This window comes from Octopus bimaculoides, chromosome 7 (assembly GCF_001194135.2).
Source record: "Octopus bimaculoides isolate UCB-OBI-ISO-001 chromosome 7, ASM119413v2, whole genome shotgun sequence".
Taxonomy (NCBI): Eukaryota; Metazoa; Mollusca; class Cephalopoda; order Octopoda; family Octopodidae; genus Octopus; species Octopus bimaculoides.
This window is the reverse complement of record NC_068987.1, coordinates 41880064-41889451: the sequence shown is the minus strand read 5'-3', so window position 1 is coordinate 41889451 and position 9388 is coordinate 41880064. Positions and strand designations below refer to the sequence as shown.

At 34.5% G+C, this 9388-nt stretch overlaps 1 long non-coding RNA gene across 1 annotated transcript; it reads left to right on the top strand.

The window, feature by feature from the left end:
- Positions 1 to 5657: 5657 nt before the first annotated feature.
- On the top strand, positions 5658 to 7345 carry LOC128248366 (uncharacterized). The gene is made up of 2 exons (XR_008264597.1): positions 5658 to 6540; positions 7127 to 7345. It is a non-coding gene; the product is annotated as an uncharacterized LOC128248366 (long non-coding RNA).
- The last annotated feature ends 2043 nt before the right edge of the window (positions 7346 to 9388 follow it).

The window sequence follows — 9388 nt, the reverse complement described above, 5'->3', positions numbered from 1 at the left end:
TATGTATGCTCTCTCCCACTTGGTTTTAATATGTTGCCACATTTGTAATATGTCTTTTTTCTGCATTTTTTCGTGCAGCTGAAGATTGCTCTTCATATTGCATTTAAGGTAATGCTCACATTACTTAAATAAATTGAAGTAGCATGAAACGTGCGTACTGCAATCACTTTTGAAATCTGTGTTGCTTATTGTTTGATATATATATATGTATATATATATATATATATATTATAATAATAATAATAATATTAGGGATAAAAATCCAAATTTACAGGTAAAAACTAAATTAAATTCAATTTATCAAAAGTTAAAATTAAATTAAGTATCACAGTATATAATATATAATATATAATTTAGAAAAAGAACTAAAGTTCATGAACTTATCCATGAAAATCCAGTCACATATAGAAAAAAATTATAAGTAAATACACGATAAATAAGTATAAAATATAAAGTAAAAATCATAAGATAATAATAATAAAACGACTACACGTGTTTCATAACCAAGTTTTCAAATAGAAAATAAAATATTATTAAATCGATCGAAAATCAATTCTATTCTAAAATATAGCTAATCTGCATGTCAAACTACAGCAATAATAATAATAAAATGAATGTATATATCTACCAACAATAAATAACAAATGAATGTATATAAAAATACTTATTATATCAATATAGAAAAATGTTAAACGATATTTTAAAAAGAAATGTAATACTAATCTTATTGAAAATTATAAACATGACATTCTTAACTTTACGTTTATTAGAATATAAACTAACAGAAATATTAAATGCAAATCTTATCTTAACAAATCTCTTGCTTAAAATACAATTTAAATGAAGTTTTAGGTTAAACTAAAGTAAAATTATAAACGTAATATAAATAACTTTCATTTTAATATAACAAAAATTAATTTATATAAAAATTAATTTGTATAAAAATAATTATATCACCATTAAATAAATGAAAAACATTTAACAAAATTATTGAAAAGAATTACAAAACTTATCTAACCGAATCTTTAGTTTAAATAAAATTTTAAATATTGTACAAGTAACTTAACCTTAATTAGAATATTAACTAATAATCAAAGAAATTATATTAAAAAAACTACTTATTTATCACATAAATCAAAAAGAAATAGTAAACAATATTATTGGAAATAAATGCAACACTAAACTAAAGTAATCAAAGTTTTGTTTTAAACAAAAATGTTAAACTTTATACTATTGACTTAGTGTTAAATAATATATCTGCTAACATTAAATATCAATTGAATTAATATAAAAATACATATTTTTCCAATCTATGATAAAAAACATTTAACAATATTATTGAAAGTAATACTTATCTCAACGATGCAATAGTTTGGTTCTTTTCTCTAAATTATATATATAGGTGCAGGTGTGGCTGTGTGGTAAGAAACTTGGTTCCAAAGCAAATGGTCCTGAGTTTAGTCTCACTGTATGGTAACTTGGCATGTATCTTCTGCTATAGCCTCAGACCAACCAAAGCCTTGTGAGTGGATTTCGGAGACAAAAACTGAAAGAAATCCATTGTATATATATGTATATAAGTGTATGTGTGTGTCTTTGTCTGTGTTTCTCCCTCATTACTGCTTGACAACTGGTGTTCGTTTATTTACATCCCCATAACTTACTGGTTTGACAGGAAGAGACTGACAGAATAAGTACCAGGCTTATCAAAATAAGAAAAAAGCAGTGGGGTCAATTCATTCGACAAGACATTCTTCAAGGCAGTGTGTCATATTTTTACTTGCCCACTCAATTATATCTATCAATCTATCTTTCTGTATATAAATACACACACACACACACATGTATGTATATGTGCATATATCTATTATATAAAAGTCAATGTCTTTGTGTGTGTTCATGGGTTACTTATAGACTTGAAAACCACTGAACCAATCCGAATGAAATTCGGAATGCAAAATCCAAGCCTAGGGAGAAGGGTAATGCCATATGTTGCATACAATTTCTTGGACCAAAATTACTGAATGGATCCTTATGATATTTGAAACTTAGATTCAATGCATAAGGGCAGGTATAATGCAGTATGTTTGGTTTGAATTTGAGGGGGCTTAAAGGGGGAAGAACCCCGCCCATGAAAATTCATAAATTTCCGATGTTGATGAAATTTCAACCATAGGTAATTGACACACATCAAGAAGTATTCCCAAAGTTTCCACTTCTCATGAGGATTCTAAGACCCCCAAATGGGGTCCTTAACTCCCAAATTTTAGTCATTTTTTAATGATCCAAAACAAAATCAAAAGTACTGAATGAATCTTTATGAAATTTGGAAATTATATTCTATGTGTAGGGGTAGATGTAAAGCAATATATCTTTGAAAGTGATGGGGCATAAATGAAGCCATAACCCCCCCATGAAAATTCATATACTTTTGCTGTTGATGAAATTTTGACCATAGATATTAGACGCAAATGAAGTAATATTCCTAAAATTTCAACTTCTTAGGAGTTAGTAAGACCCTTTAATGGGGGCTTTCCCCCCACAATTTAGTCATTTTTCCTAAGCCAAGATGAATACAATTGTAGTCTTGGAAGCTGCAGAGTCACCCAAGCATAAAAGATGAGCGTTATTTGTAATTCAATGGTACAACAGTGTAAGAGTTTGCTTTGAGATACATTTAGATTGTGATTTCTGCAATGTGGTGCATAGATTGTCAAGTAAAGGAGATACATCTTTGCCTCCACTGATTCAGTTACAAAGTGTTGAGTAAAGTTATTTGGTTGCAGACCTCCTTTGAGTCTTTTTATTATCAGTGGGTCAGAGATAGTCCCCAGATGGTAACATTGATTTCAAGGCCTTTCCAGATAATTGATTGGTCATTCAAAGAGATTTATAGATTGCAAATTTATTCTGTTCAGTTACCTATCGGCATAGTGATCATTGACAAACTCCAGAGGTGACACTTTCATTTCCCCTTAGCCCTCATGTTACACAGTTGTTAATGTTTATTTGAGTTGGGTTACGCCCTTCTAATTGCTATAGATCCATAATGCATCTTACAGCTGTGCCAGTCACCTGTATGGTGAGGAATCCTACATTGAGGAGTGGTAACAACCAGGGTAGGGTAGCTCACTGCTTATTGTTATCATTCATCTTTTGGTTTCCTGTAGCTTTGCTCTCTTTTACAAACCCATTGAACATTCATACATTTCCGATTTCAAAGAAATTTTAACAATAGATATGACACAAGTTAGAAAAGATTCCCAACAATTTAACTTCTCTGGTTCACTTTAAGACCCCACCCTTTTATAGTGGCCTTACCTCCCACATTTTAGAGCTCCATGTGCTCCATTTTTCAGGACCAAAAACCTTTAAATAGGTTTTATAAAATTTGGATTTGGGAATCTGGGCATAAAGATGAGTAGTATGGGATAAATATGTCATTATTATAATTTCTGTTAGGTTGTGTAAAGAGGGAAAGAACCCTCATTAAAATACTTAATCTCGAATTTTGATGAAATTCGAATCATAGGTATTCTAGTTCATTAGAGAAAATATAAAAGAAAAGTCTAATTCTTCAATTCCATGTAACATGGGCAACACCAGGTATCTCAGCTAGTGTATATATATATATATATATATATATATATATATATATATATACTACATATGTGGGAAATTCTGTCTGTGGGTGTGTTTATGGAGTTGTTAGCTAACTCCTACATCATTTTATTGTTTTTGATGAAACTTGACATGTAAGTAGAACTCATGTCTGGAAACCTCATGGCATACTCAGATTGTTGAAAAATTTGATAATAGGGCCCCTAGAAGGGATCCTTACACATAACCAAGGGAAATGACCCATTCATTTTCTGAAATTATTTGGTAAAAATGAAACTGAGTATGCTTATTTCTTAGTATTCGAACTGTTAGAGTTATTTTCACAATTTATCCAGTACAACCCTTAAACAAGAAAATAGTATTTTCCTAAACAATAGATCCACTTATTTCGATTAGTGACTGATTCACGAATATACCAACACTAGCGCCTCTGAGGGTAATATTCTCTGGGAATGCACAAAAGCCCTTTTCAGAGTCATTTACTTTGCATGTGTGTTATCTCATTTCTGATTAGCCTGTAACGTGCTTCGTGATTTTAGTATACATACCTTATTAGTATTTCCTCTTATTTTCTATCTACTCTGGGAACGCATTCAAGCCCTTTTCGGAGCTACTTTATTTCAATTCTTACTATCGGGTAACTAATTTCATGTTATTGTACATTTGACTTCACAATTTGGGTATTGTTGTGTCGACGCCCCCAGGGGAAGAAGTAGGATTTCCCAAGACATATAAATAGAGGTAGTCTGGCCATGGTAGGTGTGTTGAGTAGCAGTCTTTTGGAGTTGTGTTGTGATTTTGGTTTGAAGAAAGCATTCAACGCGGTGAGTTTGTCTAATTTGCGTTTTGTTGAAATTGTTTAAAGAATTGTTGTTAAAATATTATTGTTAATATTTATTGTTGAAAATTGTTTTCCTGCCCGTGTCGGGTATGGAAGAAGGAACGTATGCTGCGGCAACAAGTAGAAACTTGTCTGCTAATGCAATGGAAATGCAAGAGATACACGTGGATAAGACAAAATTAGAAACATATAAGAAATTATTCAAGAAACAAGGAGATGTTCTAAAAATAACACTGCTGAAAGAAGTTTTCGAACGAGAGGAGAAGAAAATAATAACATTCAGAACGCTTTATGTTGAAACAAAGAAGATAGAAGTGGCAGAGACAGAAGAATTAGAGCAGTGCCTAAACGAAGTTAAGCCTTTAACAACATTTTACACACGTGGTAGAAAGTACGGTACGGTGGAGGTGCGATTTATGAGTGAGGAAAAGGCGAAAAAGCACTCCACTGTACCCTTAAGAACGGCTAGACGGAAACTGAAAGAAGCTCGTTTTGTGTGTGTATATATATATATATATATTTGAATGTGTGTCTCTGTTTGTCCCCCCCACCATCGCTTGACAACCGATGCTCTTGTGTTTACATCCCCGTAAACTAGCGGTTAGGCAAAAGAGAGATCGATAGAATAAGTACTAGGCTTAGAATGAGTCCTGGGGTCAGTTTGTTCGACTAAAGGCAGTGCTCCACAATGACCGCAGACAAAGAAAAAAGGAATATATATATATTTTTTATAAATTAAAATTGGGGGAAGCTAGTTTATGCTATTACCTTAAGTTTCTCGTCGATAAAGGGTTACCAAAAATTTGTCTTAAAAAATGGATATATATATACTGGGTTGGCCAAAAGTCACCTGACAGTAGATCAAAACTATGCAATACCAAAATTAAAACAAAAAATTATTTTATATGAGACTTCGCTAATGTTGAGAAAAAAAAAAACAACGGGGATTTTAACTCACAGCATTCAATTATTAAACATTCATGGAATGAATAAATAAAATTGTATATTAAGTATTTATGGAATTTTGATTTACTGTCGGGTGACTTTTGGTCAATCCCGTATATATATCGTCTGTAAATCATAAATCCGAAAGAGCAATTAAAATAGTTATTAAGGCGGCGAGATGGCAGAAACGTTAGCACTGGAGTCGATATAATCAACTTAATCCGTTTGTCTGTCCTTGTTTGTTCCCTGTATGTATAGCCCCTTGTGAGCAGTAAAGAAATAAGAAACGTTAGCACGTCGGGCGAAATGCTTAACGGTATTTCGTCTGTCTTTACGTTCTGGGTTCAAATTCCGCCAAGGTCGACTTTGCCTTTCATCCCTTCGGGGTCGATAAATTAAAAACCAGTTACGTACTAGGATCGATCTAATCGACTGGCACCCTCCCTAAAACTTTCGGGCCTTGTGCCTAGAGTAGAAACGAATTAAAGATAGTTATGTTCGGTCTATGGGGTTACTCTGGGTTTCGCGTCCATTAAGTACTTAGCTTTACAGACCCTGCTTTCATTCAGTTCAAGAGATTTCAACTGAAGTCCTAGAACCCACAAGGCGATCGCGTCGACTACAGATAGCGGTCTAAGGGAGACAATCCCTTGCGTTTAATCCTTTGTCCGTGTGTTGAATAAGTAACAAACGAAGTCTTTTCTTCCTCCACTTCGAAGAGAGGTTATAAGCCACCGGCTATTAAGGTCTGAGGAAATACCGTAAAGCTAGTCGCCCATAGACTGGCCATAATTATCTTTATCTAATACATACACACACACGATTTTGCCAAAAAGAAAAAAAAACACGATTTCGAAACTTTAATTTCTTTCCCCCGACTCCATCTTTTATTTTGCACTTTTCGAATTTTTTAAATTTGTTTTTTTGTAATCTTTGTGGAAAAATACAAAGATTACGAATCTAGAAAAGTATTTTTCTAAATTTCAAATTTTCTTAGAAAACATTCCATTTCGCCCCTCTCCTCTTCTTCACGCTTTTCTGGATGTTTTACGTAGTGGATGTTTGTTTGCGCATGCGTAGATTTTCCCAGAAATAGCAGACGAAAATTTATCAAACCCTCACTAGAAAACTCGGTATGTTAGAAATAACTCACTTTTTTTTATTTCTCTGAGAAAGTTTTGGTAATTTCCTATTTGCCGTCCGTAAAATCGAATTTGTTTTAGTTTCAATTTCGCTTCAACTCGATTAGCACGTCATCGGGAGGCCTTGCTGCACCTTGTTTTATTGTAAATCCCAACGAAATACTTGCAGATCAGCAGATAATCAATCAAAGGCATACAATTACGACACTGGCTCGATCTTTGTCAGATTCAGCAACCTATATTGCTTTGTATGCTTGCCGTGAAGTGTTGAAGAATTCTCACATGTGCCCAGAGTGAAACTCTATTCAAAATAAGTCTATCATTTTCCCTCACGTTTTATTCGCTGTTTGCAGTGTGTACCACTTGTGACTACTAAATGCTTTATTGAAATAAACTTTTGGGATAACTATGATTTTACGAACGTCAAATATGAAATTACCAATTTTTTTTTTTTTGTATTTTTTCTGTTTGTGTCACAGATTTTGAAATTTTGAAATAAAGTTAAAAAAAAGTATTTTTTTCCTGTCAAATATAAATTTTTTCCTCTTTCTTTTTTTTTGAATCACAATCTACTCAGCTTACAGAACAAGGTGGACTTGTGACAAATGAAAAAAGTACAAGCAAATTTTTGTTACAAAAAATCATTGTCATTTTACAACTCTTGTCATAGGATTTATGAAAGATAAACAACGTAATCAGTCGCTAAAATCTTCAAATTTTGAGGTATTTGCTTCTATTGTATGAATTCTAAAAAAAAAAAAAAAAATTTAACTTTAATAAAAGCCTCACATCTTGATTGATGTTATTTATTTTACTTTATCTCAGATAAGGTTTTTAAATCCTCTCATCGTGAATTGCAAAATAAAAAAAGCTGATCATAATTTCAATTGAAGTTGAGCTATAATTTTGCTTGTGCGCAAACAATTTGTGATGAATTTTTTTCTAAATATCAGCTTTCCGAGTCTGTTTCATACCATGCCACGAATTATTTATGGGTTGAGTTTATATAGAAATAGTAAATAGTAAATACTTAAAACTTTGTTGATTATGTGTTTTTATACAAATTACAGAAAATTTAACCAGCCACAAACTATGGTGATCTGTAACGATCCTCTGTATGTGTGTGTGTAAGTGACAACAGAGATATCTTGCCATTTTATATAAACATTATGTGATGTCAACGTGGTGGTTCTTCATCATAAGTTAACGCTGACTGTTCTGTTCAGAAGTTATCTCTGTCTGGCATGTGGGCCACAAAGCCTGCTCTTAACCTGTGTCGGTGATAACATCTGCTATAGGTGAAGTTACTTATCACAATGAAGAAATGATGCTTTTCATGCGCTCATTTGCATTCTCTTTGTTGTTCTCAATGGCTGGAATTATGACCATCAGCAATAGTTGCCATTCTTTGCATCACAGGGCCTTCTCCTCCCAGTTGTCTGTGGAGATGCTGGAGTTCTTCATATGTCTCTTCAGCATATTCTTGTATTGCAACCTCTGGTCACCACGGCTCCTCATGATGCAGTTCAGTGCAGAAAACTGTCTTTGGGAGTCTGCCACTATCCACCCTACAAACATGTCCCACCCAACACAGCTGCAATGAGGTAATGATGGCCTCTACACTAACTGAACCAGCACAGTGCAGGACCTCTACATTAGGAATGTGATCCCATCATTTGATATGTAAGATGGAGCACAGATAATGAAGTTGAACTCACATCAAAGTTTTGATGTACCTGTGGTAGATGGTCATATATTCCATGATGTAGAGCGGGCAAAGGAGCACTGTGACACTGCACAGTTTTATTTTCATGTGGCAAGCAATCTCATGGCAGCCAAAAGCCTTTGTGGCAGAGTGCATTCACCTCTCAACTTCAAGGTCAGAAGAGTTAGTACAAGTCGCTGCACTGCCAAGATAGGTAAAAGCCTCAATGTACTTTAGGGGCTCTCCATGTACTGTCACTGGTTTCGGCTCTTGTGATCTATTAGAACATCTTGATGGAAATTGGTAGTGTTGATCTTGAAACAAAACATATCTGCTGCACAAGAAAACAAACCCACAATGTGTTGCATGTCTTCAATGCTGCTGGCCACGAGCACTGAGTCATTTGTGTAGAGCTGCTCAATGACACACAATTTGCTGATTTTGGTGGAAACATGAAGACAGGCCAAGTTGAAGAGCTTCCCATCTGTTCTGGTGCAGATGAAAACCCCTTGTGCAGATTGACCCTCATGGTGTCAAGCAAAGCTGTGATGTAAAGAGAGAAGAGTGCAAGGGTAAGCATACACCTCTGCTGCACACCATGCTTGACTGCAAACGTTTCACTAAATTCTCCACCAACTGAGTCTCATCTTTCACTTCTGTGCAGAACTGCTTGATAATATTAACAAGCTCCTCAGGTACATATAAGTCTCTAGTACTTTCCAAAGAGTGTCTCAGTCCGCCATGTCAAATACATTGGGAAAGCCCACAAACATCACAAAGAAGGGTCGGTGTGGCTCCACTGCTTTCTCCTGTAGCTGTCACAGTCTGAAGATTATGTCCCTGATTGATCTTGGTCTGAAGCTTCATTGACTCTTTGATAAGACCTGCTCTGAGATGTTGGCAATGGCCTACAGAGAGATGCCCTGGTTGTTCCCACATTCTGCTCAATCCCACTTCTTTTTGTAAATGATGACTGTCAGGGCATCCTTGGAGTTCAGGGCTACACACTCATTTGACACTGTCAGTAAGGTGAGGGTTTGCAATAATTACAGTGAAGAATTCCGGGTAGAGGTAGGGGTCCACCAAGGTTCTGTCCTCAGCCTCCTCCTATTTATCATAGTCCTCCAGGCGGTA